The 14347-nt window shown below is 42.4% G+C and overlaps 1 protein-coding gene across 1 annotated transcript in view; it reads left to right on the top strand.

The window, feature by feature from the left end:
- Positions 1-14347, top strand: part of LRPPRC (leucine rich pentatricopeptide repeat containing) — a gene marked incomplete in the record, with an annotated part of 877407 nt that overhangs the window by 839961 nt on the left and 23099 nt on the right.

Genomic DNA, 14347 nt, shown 5'->3' on the forward strand with positions numbered 1-14347 from the left:
AGCCTGTCTGAGGTGTAGTTGGCCTGATTGGTTTATTACTTTAAAGAATTTTTGCATACCGTTAAGCGGCGCTGGTATTAAAAATTCTTAAAGTGACAGTGTATTTAAAAAAATTCTACAACTTGGGGAATTTTTTATTTAGTATTATGGACATGGACCAAGACTGTCTTTTGACAAATGCTTGTTATGCCTTGAGGCACAATTTTTTGCCTATGCAATTCTGTGCTGCATGCTTATCTAGAACACTTCAAATTAAAGATAAATTGTTGCCCTCTGAGCCCAATATCTCTCAGGATGATGCTATTTAGGCAATGCCACAGCTTTCTCCTCAAACGTCCCAAGCCTCTATGGCGTCACATACAGTGCCCTGCAGTTCCTGTCAGCCTCCTAAAGGAGTTTATTTGCCTGTAGATTTTGCTGCACAGGTATCTTCTGCAGTATCTGTGGCATTATCTGCTTTTCCTATGCTGGGAAAACGCAAGAGGAAAATTAGACATTCAGATAGTAAGGTTTCTGTTCCACCTACTGCTATGCAGGTTGCCCTCCCTCATAAGTCTGATGAGGAGGATACGTTGGTAGCCTTTGAGGGTGAAATCTCAGATTCGGACAGTATTATTCCTTCATCTGATACTGAAGAAGTAAACTTAAAGGACCAGTCAACACATTAGATTTGCATAATCAACAAATGCAAGACAATGCAATAGCACTTAGTCTGAACTTCAAATGAGTAGTAGATTTTTTTTATAACAAATTTCAAAGTTATGTATATTTCCACTTCCCTTGTACCATGTGATAGCAATCAACCAATCACAAATGCATATATGTATAGTCTGTGAATTCTTGCACATGCTCAGTAGGATCTGGTGATTCAAAAATTGTAAATATAAAAGACTGTGCACATTTTTTTTAATAGATGTAAATTGGAAAGTTGTTTAAAATTACATGCTGTATCTGAATCATGAAAATGTAATTTAACCTGAGTGTCCCTTTACGATTTTAGCTTGAAAACCTTTGTGTTTACTGTTAAAGGAGGTATTGGCTGAATTGGACGACTCTGTCATTGTCAACCCTAAGTAGTCTAGTAAACTTAATAAATACTATGATGTTCCTTCCTCTGTGGAAGTTTTTCCTATACCAGACCATGTGATGGAGATTATTTCACAGGAATGGGAGAAGCCAGGGATTCCTTTCTCCCCGTCTCCTGTATTTAAAAAAGATGTTTCTTTCATGTAATTAGCAAGAGTCCATGAGCTAGTGATGTATGGGATATACATTCCTACCAGGAGGGGCAAAGTTTCCCAAACCTCAAAATGCCTATAAATACACCCCTCACCACACCCACAAATCAGTTTTACAAACTTTGCCTCCCATGGTGGTGGTGAAGTAAGTTTGTGCTAGATTCTACGTTGATATGCGCTTCGCAGCAGGCTGGAGCCCGGTTTTCCTCTCAGTGTGCAGTGAATGTCAGAGGGATGTGAAGAGAGTATTGCCTATTTGAATTCAATGATCTCCTTCTACGGGGTCTATTTCATAGGTTCTCTGTTATCGGTCGTAGAGATTAATCTCTTACCTTCCTTTTCAGATCGACGATATACTCTTATATATACCATTACCTCTACTGATTCTCGTTTCAGTACTGGTTTGGCTTTCTACTACATGTAGATGAGTGTTTCCTGTTGCTGACTCCATTAAAGATTTTTGGCGCACGGTGCCTAAAGTAGAAGGGGCTATTTCTACTCTGGCTAAATGAACTACAATACCTATAGAGGATAGCTGCTCCTTTAAGGATCCCATGGACAAAAAACTGGAAGCTTATTTGAAGAAGATTTATTTATTTATAAAATATTTTACCAGGAAGGATACATTGAGATTTCTCTCATTTTCAAGTATGTCCTGGGATCACAAAACATTGCATTGATACAATAGGGTACAATAAAATACAAAAACAATAATACACAATATATGCAAACATTTAGCATAGAGCAGGTACGAAATATTTAATCAACCATGACAGGAGCATTCTGTTTTGAGATATGTATAGAGGGATCTCTTAAAGGATTTTAGGCTTGGGGAAGTTTTTAAAGTGTGAGGGAGGTCATTCCATAATTGTGGCGCTCTGTAGGAAAAGGAGGATCGAGCTGCTTTCTTTTTGTATTGAGGCAAGCTAAATAATGTGCTGTTATTGGATCGGAGGTTATAGGAGGTGGGAATAGCAGGGGAGAGCATTCTGCTCAGGTAGGGTGGGAGCTTCCCAGAAAGGCTCTTAAAGACCAGGCAGGAAAGATGGAGGGTGCGTCTGGATTCCAGCGACAGCCAGTTTAGTTCTTTTAGCATGTCACAATGGTGGGTCCTGTAGTTACATTGTAGCACAAAGCGGCAGAACGAGTTATATAACGTATTTAGTTTATTAAGGTGAGTTTGCTGAGCAGGTGCATATACTATGTCCCCATAATCCAAGATAGGCATCAGCATATGCTGTACAATCTTTCTCCAACATTGGTGTGTCCGGTCCACGGCGTCATCCTTACTTGTGGGATATTCTCTTCCCCAACAGGAAATGGCAAAGAGTCCCAGCAAAGCTGGCCATATAGTCCCTCCTAGGCTCCGCCCACCCCAGTCATTCTCTTTGCCGTTGCACAGGCAACATCTCCACGGAGATGGTTAAGAGTTTTTTTGTTTTTAGTTGCAATTTCTTCTGCTAGAAGAGTTTCAGAGTTATCTGCTCTGCAGTGTTCTCCGCCCTATGTGTTCCATGCAGATAAGGTGGTTTTGCGTACTAAGCCTGGTTTTCTTCCTAAAGTTGTTTCTAACAAAAATATTAACCAGGAGATAGTTGTACCTTCTTTGTGTCCGAATCCAGTTTCAAAGAAGGAACGTTTGTTACACAATTTGGACGTTGTCCGTGCTCTCAAGTTCTATTTAGAGGCTACTAAAGATTTCAGACAAACATCTTCCTTGTTCGTCGTTTATTCTGGTAAAAGGAGAGGTCAAAAAGCGACTTCTACCTCTCTTTCCTTTTGGCTTAAAAGCATTATCCGATTGGCTTACGAGACTGCCGGACGGCAGCCTCCTGAAAGAATCACAGCTCACTCCACTAGGGCTGTGGCTTCCACATGGGCCTTCAAGAACGAGGCTTCTGTTGACCAGATATGTAAGGCAGCGACTTGGTCTTCACTGCACACTTTTGCTAAATTTTACAAATTTGATACTTTTGCTTCTTCGGAGGCTATTTTTGGGAGGTTTTGCAAGCTGTGGTGCCTTCCGTTTAGGTAACCTGATTTGCTCCCTCCCTTCATCCGTGTCCTAAAGCTTTGGTATTGGTTCCCACAAGTAAGGATGACGCCGTGGACCGGACACACCAATGTTGGAGAAAACAGAATTTATGCTTACCTGATAAATTACTTTCTCCAACGGTGTGTCCGGTCCACGGCCCGCCCTGGTTTTTTAATCAGGTCTGATTAATTATTTTCTCTAACTACAGTCACCACGGTACCATATGGTTTGTCCTATATATATTTCCTCCTGTCCGTCGGTTGAATGACTGGGGTGGGCGGAGCCTAGGAGGGACTATATGGCCAGCTTTGCTGGGACTCTTTGCCATTTCCTGTTGGGGAAGAGAATATCCCACAAGTAAGGATGACGCCGTGGACCGGACACACCGTTGGAGAAAGTAATTTATCAGGTAAGCATAAATTCTGTTTTTCCTTTACTGTAGGGCTGAGGCAAGATTTGTTTCTGTACAGGGCACCTAGTTTTGGATAAAGTTTAGAGGCAAGTTTTTCTGTGTGGAGTCCAAAAGATAGATTGGGGTCTAACAACATACCTAAGTATTTAAAAGAGTGGACTGCGGTCAGCGTGCAGTTGGATTTTGTTTTGATGCGAAGATGGGAATTTTGTAGTTTTTGTATTTTAGGTCCCGTTCCAAAGATCATTGTGACCGTTTTGTCAGTGTTTAGGAAGAGTTTGTTTTTCGAGATCCACTTTTCTACCTCTGTGAACTGGTCTTGGAGCACTGCTTCAAGCTGCGTCAGATCAGATTTGTTTGCATAGATTACCGTGTCGTCTGCGTACATGTGTACAATTGAGGATTTGCAGACATTAGGCAAATCATTTATAAATAATGTGAATAGTAGGGGGCCGAGAATGGATCCTTGGGGAACACCACACGTGACTGGGAGAGGGAGGGATTCACTGTTAGAGACAGAGACATATTGTGATCGATCCGATACATATAACTTAAACCAGGTTAACGGGAGATCAGCAATACCAGAGTATTTAAGTTTGAGAAGTAGTAGGTCATGGTCCACTGTGTCAAAAGCCTTTGCAAAATCAAGGAAAATAGCTCCAGTTAGGTCTCCTTGTTCCATGCCAGTTTGGATGTCGTTGCAAACTTTTAGGGGGGCAGTTGTAGTGGAGTGATTCGGTCTAAAACCTGATTGATCAGGGGTCAGATAGTTAGAAAGTTGATAATATTCGCATAATTGCGTATGGACGCATTTTTCTAAGATTTTTGACAATACAGGGAGCAATGATATAGGACGATAGTTAGAAACCAAGGTTAACTCCCCACTTTTATGAATAGGCACTACTCTTGCAGTTTTCCAGAGTTTGGGTATGTATCCAGACACCAAGGATTCGTTAATTAGGGTTGCAACAGGCTTAGCAATTGCCGGCGCACTGAGCTTCAACAGCATTGCTGGGATTTGATCAGGTCCTGACTGGTTTTTCATTTTTAGATTGAGGTGTTTCTTAATGACATTGAAGGGTACAGGTCTAAAATTGAACTTTTCTATATTGGGTCTTTGCTGTTTTAGTGGGGCCTGATCCACATTTGTAGCTTCAGGATGCGTGCCATTTATTCGTTTGTCAATCAGGGTGGTGGAGCATCTGACAAAATAATTGTTAAAGGCATTTGCTACTTCTAAGCCAGTTTTGGTTATCCACATTGCTGTATGTTCATCAAGGTCTTCAATGACAACCTGCAGTTTGTATTGACACAGTAGCAAGTGCGGCATCTTATTGGTGCGACACCTTGTCTAAATCAATTTTAGTAGAGTCTCTGTTAGAGGAGATACAAGATAGGATTTAAGGCTCTCAAACTAGCCAATTCCTTTTATTTCTGATGCCAACATGCAAGTTATTAGACTGGGAGCCAAGATGTTTGGCTTCTCTGTCCTAGCCCATAGGGCATTGTGGCTAAAATCTTGGTCAGCTGATGTTACCTATAAGTCCAAGCTTCTGGCGCTTCCTTACAAGGGTAAGACCTTGTTCAGACCTGGTCTGGCAGAAATCATTTCTGATATTACGGATGGAAAAGGGTCTTTTCTGCCGCAAGACAAGAAGAACATACTCAAAGGACGTCAAAGTAATTTTCATTCCTTTCGTAACTTCAAAGTCCAAAAGTCTTCCCCTTCCAAGCAGGAGCAGTCCATGTCTTCTTGGAAGCCCAATCAGTCTTGGAATAAGGGGAAGCAATCAAAGAAACCCTCAGCTGAGTCTAAGTCAGCATGAAGGGTCGGCCCTCCGTCCGGGATCAGATCAAGTGGGGGGCAGACTTTCCCTGTTTGGATAAGTGTGGAGACGAAATGTCCCAGATCCTTGGGCTGTGGACATAGTATCTAAGGGTTACAAAATAAAATTCAAAACTTTCTCTTCCAGGGGCAGATTCCACCTCTCAAGGTTATCTGCAGATCAGGTTAAAAGAGAGACATTCTTGAACTGTGTTCAGAACCTTTCTTCCCTGGGAGTGATTGTTCCAGTAAGGGAACAGGGTCTAGGATTCTATTCAAATCTGTTTGTGGTTCCCAAAAAAGAGGGAACTTTTCAACCCATTTTAGACCTAAAGTGGCTCAAGTTTCTCAGGGTGCCGTCCTTCAAAATGGAAACCATTCGTTCCATTCTTTCTTTGGTCCAAGAGGGTCATTTCATGACGACCATAGACCTGAAGGATGCGTATCTTGATATTCCCATCCACAGGGATCATCACAAATTTCTGAGATTTGCCTTTCTAGACAAACACTTTCCGTTTATGGCTCTTCTGTTTGGACTTGCCACAGCTCCCAGAATTTTCTCAAAGGTTCTGGGGGCTTTCTTGGCAGTGATCAGATCTCGGGGAATTGCAGTGGCGCCATACATGGACGACATATTGCTTCAAGCGCCATCTTTTCAACAAGCAAACTCTCATATAGAGATCTTGGGTTTTTTTTTCTACGTTCCCTCGGTTGGAAAGTGAATCTGGAAAAGAGTTCCCTTGTTTCAGCTACAAGGGTGGTTTTCTTAGGGACCCTAATAGATTCCCTAACTATGAAAAAAAATTTTTGAAGAAGGTCAGAAATTCCAAATTTCTCTCCTTTTGCCTCTCTCTTCAGTCTTTTGTTTGGCCATCAGTGGCTCAATGTATGGAGGTAATTGGTCTGATGGTCGCTTCCATGGACATTATTCCCTTTCCTCGATTCCGTTTGAGAGCTCTGCAATTATGCATGCTCAGACAATGGAATGGAGACCATTCGGATCTGTCTCAGAGGATAGATCTAGACTAGTCGACAAGAGACTCTCTCCCATGGTGGCTTTCTCAGGACCCTCTGTCTCAGGGCACATGCTTCCGGAGACCTTCCTGGGTGATTGTGACCACGGACGCCAGCCTGCTAGGCTGGGGAGCAGTCTGGGACTCGTTAAAGGTGCAGGGACTATGGACTCTGGAGGAGTCTGCTCTCCCCATAAACATCTTGGAGTTGAGAGCGATTTACAATGGTCTGATGGCTTGGCCTCAATTGTCTTTAGCCTGGTTTATTATGTTTCAGTCGGACATCATCTCAGTGGCTTACATCAACCACCAGGGAGGAACTCAGAGTTCTTTAGCCATGAAGGAGGTGGCACGGATTGTTCAGTGGGCATATGCTCACAATTGTTGTCTATCTGCCATCCACATTCCTGGAGTGGACAACTGGGAAGCGGATTTCCTGAGCAGACAGACATTTCATCCTGGGGAGTGGGCTCTCCATCCGGAGGTGTTCTCTATGTTAACCCTCAAATGGGGGGTGCCGAAGTTGGATCTGGTGTTTTGGCAGAACGCCAAGCTTCCAAGGTACGGTTTAAGGTCAAGAGATACTCAGGCCGCTCTGATAGATGCTCTGGCGGTTCCTTGGGATTTCATTCTAGCATACCTGCTTCCTCCGTTTGCGCTCCTTCCACAAATTATTGCTCGTATCAAACAAGAGAGAGCATCGGTAATTCTAATAGCTCCTGCATGGCCTTGCAGGATCTGGTATGCAGACCTAGAGAAGATGTCATCTCGGCCGCCTTGGAGGTTGTCTCTGAGGAAGGACCTTCTAACTTAGGGTCCATTCCTCCATCCAAATCTCGTTTCTCTAAAGCTGTCTGCTGGGTGATTGAACGCTTAGTTCTGTCTAAGCGTGGATTTTCTGAGTCGGTCATTGAGACCATGATCCAGGCTCGCAAGCCTGTTACTTGAAAAATTTACCATAAGTTATGGCGTTAATACCTTTATTGGTGTGAATCTAAGGGTTACTCTTGCAGTAGGGTCAGGATTCCTAGAATTTTGTCTTTTCTCCAGGAAGGTCTGGAGAAAGTGTTCTCAGTCAGTTCTCTGAAAGGTCAGATTTCTACATTATCCATTTTGTTACACAAGCTTCTGGTGGATGTGCCAGATGTTCAATCTTTTTGTCAGGCCCTGGTCAGAATCAGGCTTGTGTTTAAACCTGTTGCTTCTCCTTGGAGCCTTAATCTTGGTCTTAAAGTTTTGCAGCAGGCTCCATTTGAGCCAACGCATTCCATAGATATTAAGTTGCTATCTTGAAAGGTTTTGTTTCTTATTGCTATCTCTTCTGCTCTGAGAATTTCGAAACTCTCGGTTTGGCAGTGTGATTCGCCTTATCTTATCTTTCATGGGGATAAGGCGGTTCTTGGTACTAAATTGGGGTTTCTTCCTAAAGTGGTTTCGGATAGAAATATTAATCAGGAAATTGTTGTTCCTTCTCTCTGTCCCAATCCTTCTCATAAAGAACGTCCGTTGCACAACTTGGATTTTGTGCGTGCTATAAAATTCTACCTACAGGTGACTAAGGATTTTCGCCAGTCTTCTGCCCAGGAAAGTGGTTGAGAAGTAGGATTCGTTTTGCTTATGAGACTGCTGGACAGCAGCCTTCTGAGAGAATTACAGCTCATTCCACTAGGGCTGTCTCCTCTTCTTGGGCTTTCAAAAATGAAGCTTCTGTTGAACAGATTTGCAAGGCTGCAACTTGGTCCTCTCTGCATACTTTTTACAAATTTTACAAATTTTATACTTTTGCCTCGGCTGAGGCCTCTTTTGGGAGAAAGGTTCTTCCAAGTGGTGGTGCCTTCTGTTTAGCTCTGCCTGTCTTGTTCTCCCTCCCTGTTCATTCTGTGTCCTCTAGCTTGGGTATTGGTTCCCACTAGTAATTGAATGACGTTGTGGACTCTCCATATCTTAGGAAAGAAAACAAAATCTATGCTTACCTGATACATTTCTTTCTTTCCGGATGTGGAGAGTCCACAACCCCACCCTTTATTAAGACAGTTATTTCCTTCTTAATACAGGGAGAGTCCACAGCTGCATTCCTTACTTGTGGAAAATAATTAACCTTGTCACCAGGAGGAGGCAAAGACACCCCAACCAAAGGCTTAAATACCTCCCCCACTTCCCTCATCATCCCCCAGTCATTCTTTGCCTTTCATCACAGGAGGTTGGCACAGAAGTGTCGGAAGATTTCTGAGTAGTTCCTTAGGAAGGTTATCTACCCTTCGAGATGGGACTGGAGTTTTAAGTAGTCTTGTCAGCTTCTCAGTGAGAGCATTGATGATTTACAGTCTAGAAATGCAGGGAGAGTCTTTCTAGGAATCCATCCAGACTCAAGTTTAACAGCTCCTAAGCAATCGACGTTGATGAGTTTCACTGCCTGCTTTTCTTTTACTCGAGTCCATGTCAGAAGCGATGCTACAGTCCGTCAAACTTGAAGGACCGTGTTTCTGTTCCACAGCATAGATTCCTGTAAGATCATTTCATTTGTTATACATATGTTAACGATAGAAGACAGGGTCACAGTGGGACTCCTTTTATCTTTATAGAATCAAGGGTTCATATCTCCTGAGGGGGATCATTGAACAGTGAGATTTTTATGCATATTTTTGTGATTTCGGCTGCTTTATGTGTAGGAGACGTTTGGGCTCATAGGCTGATACGGAATGTACAGTTTTTTTATTTATTTTTGTATTATTCATATTTGAGAGCTGGCATGCTTTTCCTTAGGAGGGGCGGTCCTGCATGATGCACCGTATGACCGGGAGTGGTCAAGTTTTTCCATTTCCTATTCCTGAACGAGTGTCTACAGAGAGGAGTAAATTTTCTCTATCTGTCTGGGTTATAGAAGGTGGTGAGTGCCCCAGCCATTGGGGGGTATAAGGTGCCAGTTGTTTTTTTTCTATAATTTTAAATTAGACAAATTATGGGGGATTCTGATATTTTAGAGGGGGATCCCTATAATATAGATTTCGATACATGTGTATATTGTGAGGAGGCCCGGGTAGTCCAGCCCTCTCAATTATGTTCCGTATGCCGTAACAGGGTGTTCTCATCAACCAATGTTGAGATGTTAGAGACCACTGAGCCTTCCGACTCTGAGGATTCCTTGTCCCGTGAGGTGTGTTCCCTAGAATCTTCTGTTCCTACACATGAAGTTTCCCGGGTACCGCTGATCCTTCGCCTGAAGGTTTTTTTTTTCCACCCAATGTTACTGCGCAGTTCCGCATGGCCATCTGTACTGCCTTAGCGATTTCGCCTCTTCGTGCAAACAAAGGGTTAATCCATGCACTCCTGCCCAGGGACTGTTGTGTAAATTGACAATTATATCCGATCAGTCATCTGGGGATGCGGTTCCCTCTGAGGCTTCAGAGGTAGGACCTCCAGGGTTGGAGTCTGATGATTTTATTCCTCTGAATGTAGAGGATTTAGCATTTCAATTTAGAATGGCACGCCTGTGCTTGCTTCTGAGAGAAGTTTTGGCGATGTTAGAGATTCCTAGTACTGATCTGCCAGTCAAATCTCAGTTCTCTAAATCAGATAGCGATCTTGATTAGACGGGTGGAAAAGGATGGAGATCCTGTCCTTTCCCGTCTGTTTATTTTTTATTTTATTTTAGAATCCCAGTTCCGAGCTCTATAGGGGGGTCTGTGTCGTGCACATTCCTTTTCGGCTATCACTTTTTTGTGTGCCTACCGATTACCTTTCTATTCCGTTTAAAAATGTTTTTTTCTTAGTGCTCTTGGTTATTGAGGAAACTCTTTTTAGGAAGACGTTTCGCCATATGGGATATTTATATTATGACAATTTAGGTTGTCACATTTTCTGGAGACTTCTTTTGGAAGCATCTCGGTCACAGTTTGAGGTGATGGTTCCCTCAATATTTTCGAGACAGACTTAAGCCATTGGCGCTTATACTTCTTTGTCTGCATTATTTACAGACTTCTAGTTCCATAGGTTGGAACTTCAGGTGTTACTCTTTCAATCTGCTTGAGAGAAGGAGTTAATTTTGCGGTTTTACCATGTTGACCTGTACTATTCAGGTGGTGTTTGGGGCTGAATCAGTCCTGGAATAGGTCCAGGCAGAGCAGGTCCTTCTGTCCTAGATCACTGGAGGGACCTGTTTTTGGATAGGCGCTCCTTATATAGAGGTCGACTTCACTTCCAACCTTCCAGGGCAGTTTTTCCTTCTCTTGATTCTGTCTTTCTGACAAAGAGAGGGAAGCCTTTCAGGTGGATGCAGGTTTTTGTTCTCTTTTGGAGTCATTGCCCCGGTATCTTATCTCAGTGTGAGGTTTGGAATATTTTCAAAACGCTGTTGTTTTCGGGGTCCAAAATAGGGAGGGATCTCCCGTCCTTTTTTGCTTCTATGGTACTTAAGCAAAGCTTATCATGTCACCTCCTTTTAGGGGAAAAATATAAGGTCCTCTCTACCTTTTGTTCGAGAGGAACAGTGCAGGATCACTGTCGAGGAAGGATATCTTTCTTTTTCATTCCTCTGTTGGGAAATTCCGATTCTTAAGGACCAGCTCTTTCAGTATTTTCTTTTTAACCTCGCTTCTAATCCTAGAATTTTTTTTAAGATCTGGAGTTCATTTTGGCAGGGACCAGATATAGATTTATCAGTAGCTTCCCTTGTCTTGACGATTCTGGTTTAATTACCATCGTCTCGTCTGATAGAAGACTTTTAGGGATTTCATCTGTCTTCCTCGATGATGGATCTAGACCAGAGTTCTCTGGTGTAGGCGCCAGGTTAGTTCCCTGGATGCCAATTTAACCTTATACCCCTCCCATTTTTCTTTTGGATCTTCAGGCAATCTTTTGGCTCTGAGGGTTTGGTATATGGGTTCATCCCAGTGTAGGGATCTAGCCAGCCTTTTACACTTGGTGGCTTGGATCTACTTCTGAGAACGAGAGATACCCTAGTGGCAAGGGTGATATCTCGGGTTGGGTAGTGGGCGGAGTCCCATTACTGCTCGCTGTCAGTGATCCACTCTCCGGGTGTGGTCTTCCGGGACGAATGTTCTCTTCAGACATTCCCTTTACTTAGGGATAAGTTCTCCATCCGAGGGGTTTTAGGATATTTGTATAAGTAAGGGGGCACCGAATGAGAATCTGGACGTCCCGTCTCTATTCCTGGTTACCCATTATTGGGTCGTAGTTCAGGGATCCTCAGGCGGAGCTAATGGATACATTGGTGGTGCTTTGGAGGTTCAATACAATTTTTTCTTCTTCTGCCATTTCACTCTTTCCTCAAAGTAAATAGGAAACTTTTTTTAAATAGTGAATCACAAAAGACAATTTTTTGAGCTTCATATCCCTTTAAGGTCAAACAATTGACTGTTTAAAAGTCGTATTGGTTGATATTTCAGTCTACATAGAAGTTGCTTGTACATGTTAAATGCTCTGCATCAAGGTTTAGTGGATTCTCAAATATTTCTATAATGTTTACCATTACAATGGTAGCACAGTGAAAAAGCTGTCTGTGTCTCCATGATTGGAGATGTAACTAGCTTGTGAGTGTACAGGAATACAGTCAATGATCAAAAAAGGGATCATCAAATATATCATTTGTATCACAAATCTGTTTTTTGTTTTCCTGAAGAGCAAATTTGTTTGTGCAAAAAAGCTGGACAAAGGGTCATTCTTATGTATGTCAAACAGTTATTTGCAGAATGAATACAAGTCCCATTAAACAGGCTTACTTAACTACACTTCAACAACTCTGGGGTTCTTAGGTAATGCAGCTTTTAGAGAATCCAAAAGCTTCTGCAAGTTTAAGCTTTACCTGTTTCTGCTGCTTCACAAAAATGTCTTACTGGTTTGGAGTTGGTGGAAAGTTCTAGTCCTGCCCATTATGTCCATTTTTTTTTTATGTAGGTTGGAAAAAGAAAAACTATTTATATTAGAGAGAGAGAGAAACTAACAACCGGCTCAATACCATTGTTAGCCTCTCTATGGCGATTTACCACCTGGGTGCAGCTTCTTTTAGCCTAGTAATGCTTTTCACAGAGTAGAACTTTCCTGTAGTAAATCAGTCTGATCCCGCCTATTACGGTCAGTCCAGCACCAAAATACCAGGCAATTCCTCTCTGAACAAGGAACACAGCAACCCCAGACAATCGTTTCGGCCTTCATTGGGCCTCATCAGTGAAGTGTAGCCATATTCCTCTAAACACACAGAGCAAGGAGTCCACGTCTGGTTGCCCCTTTTTCCCATAGGGAGACTAGAACGTATAGAGAGAAGTGCACTGATATATATATATATATATATATATATATATATATATATATACACACACACATACGCACAAACATATTTATTTTTTGTATATAGAAGAAATTCCATCTGTTGAAGATAGTATTTTAGAGAACTTCTTGATCTGCATTGAAACCATTAAAGTAAAAATGTAACGTTCATGATTGAAACACAGCATGTCATTTTACATAACTTTACAATTTGCGTGCATGTCTTTAGTACTCTATGGAAGGCAGCTGTATTTGCAACAATATATAACACTGTTGACATAAAGTATGAAAGGGACAGTATACCCCAAAATGTTCTTTCATTATTTAGATAGAGAATACAATTTTTAAAAAGTTTCCAATTTACTTCTATTATCAAATTTGTTTAGTTCTCATGTTATTCTTTGTTAAAGGGATACCTAGGTAGGTAGCGTGCACATGCCTGAAGCACTCCCTGACAGGAAATAGTGCTGCCATCTAGTGCTCCTGCTAATTTATAACATTGTTGCAAAACTGCTGCCATATAGTGTCTACACCATGAAAATTAATTTTGTACTTTAATGTCTCTAAACACACAGTTATGTTTATGGGTATTACTCTATACTATGTTAACCTCTTAACGACCGACGACGTGCAGGGTACATCCTCCAAGAAAATACAATTAACAACCAAGGATGTACCCTGCACGTCGTCTGACTTGGAAAGTGGTGGAAGCGATCCTGATCGCTTCTAGCCGCTTTCCGGTTATTGCAGTGATGCTTCGATATCGAGGCATCCTGCAATAACCGTTCTTACCCCTCCGATGCAGAGAGAGCCACTCTGTGGCCCTCTCTGCACCCCTCTCTGCACCAGACATCGGGGGGCGGGCGCGTGCATGGGGGCGGGAGCTGGTGGGAACCACTACACTACAGAAAATATTTGTAAGAACAGTGGGAGAGAGGGGGGAGGGAAATAAAAAGGATCTAAGGGATCTGGGAGGGGGTGGGGGGTTGGTCTTTGGGGGGGGAAGCTACACTACAGAAAAAATAAAAATTAAATCTTTCTTTTGTAAACTGGGTGCTGGCAGTCTGCTGCCAGTACCCAAGATGGCTCCTAATAAGTTAGAGGGGAAGGGTTAGAGAGCTGTTTGAGGGGGATCAAGGAGGTTGGGGGCTAAGAGGGTATCCTACACAGCAGCATATGTAAATAAGCTTACAATTTCTCCAACATTGGTGTGTCCGGTCCACAGCGTCATCCATAACTTGTGGGAATATTCTCTTCCCCAACAGGAAATGGCAAAGAGCACAACAAAAGCTGTCCATATAGCCCCTCCCAGGCTCCGCCCCCCCAGTCATTCTCTTTGCCGCTCTGAACAAGTAGCATCTCCACGGAGATGGTGAAGAGTATGTGGTGTTTAGTTGTAGTTTTTTATTCTTCTATCACGAGTTTGTTATTTTAAAATAGTGCTGGTATGTACTATTTACTCTGAAACAGAAAGAGATGAAGAGTTCTGTTTAAAAGAGGAGTATGATTTTAGCAGCAGTAACTAAAATCAATGGCTGTTCC

This window comes from Bombina bombina, chromosome 4 (assembly GCF_027579735.1).
Source record: "Bombina bombina isolate aBomBom1 chromosome 4, aBomBom1.pri, whole genome shotgun sequence".
NCBI lineage: Eukaryota > Metazoa > Chordata > Amphibia > Anura > Bombinatoridae > Bombina > Bombina bombina.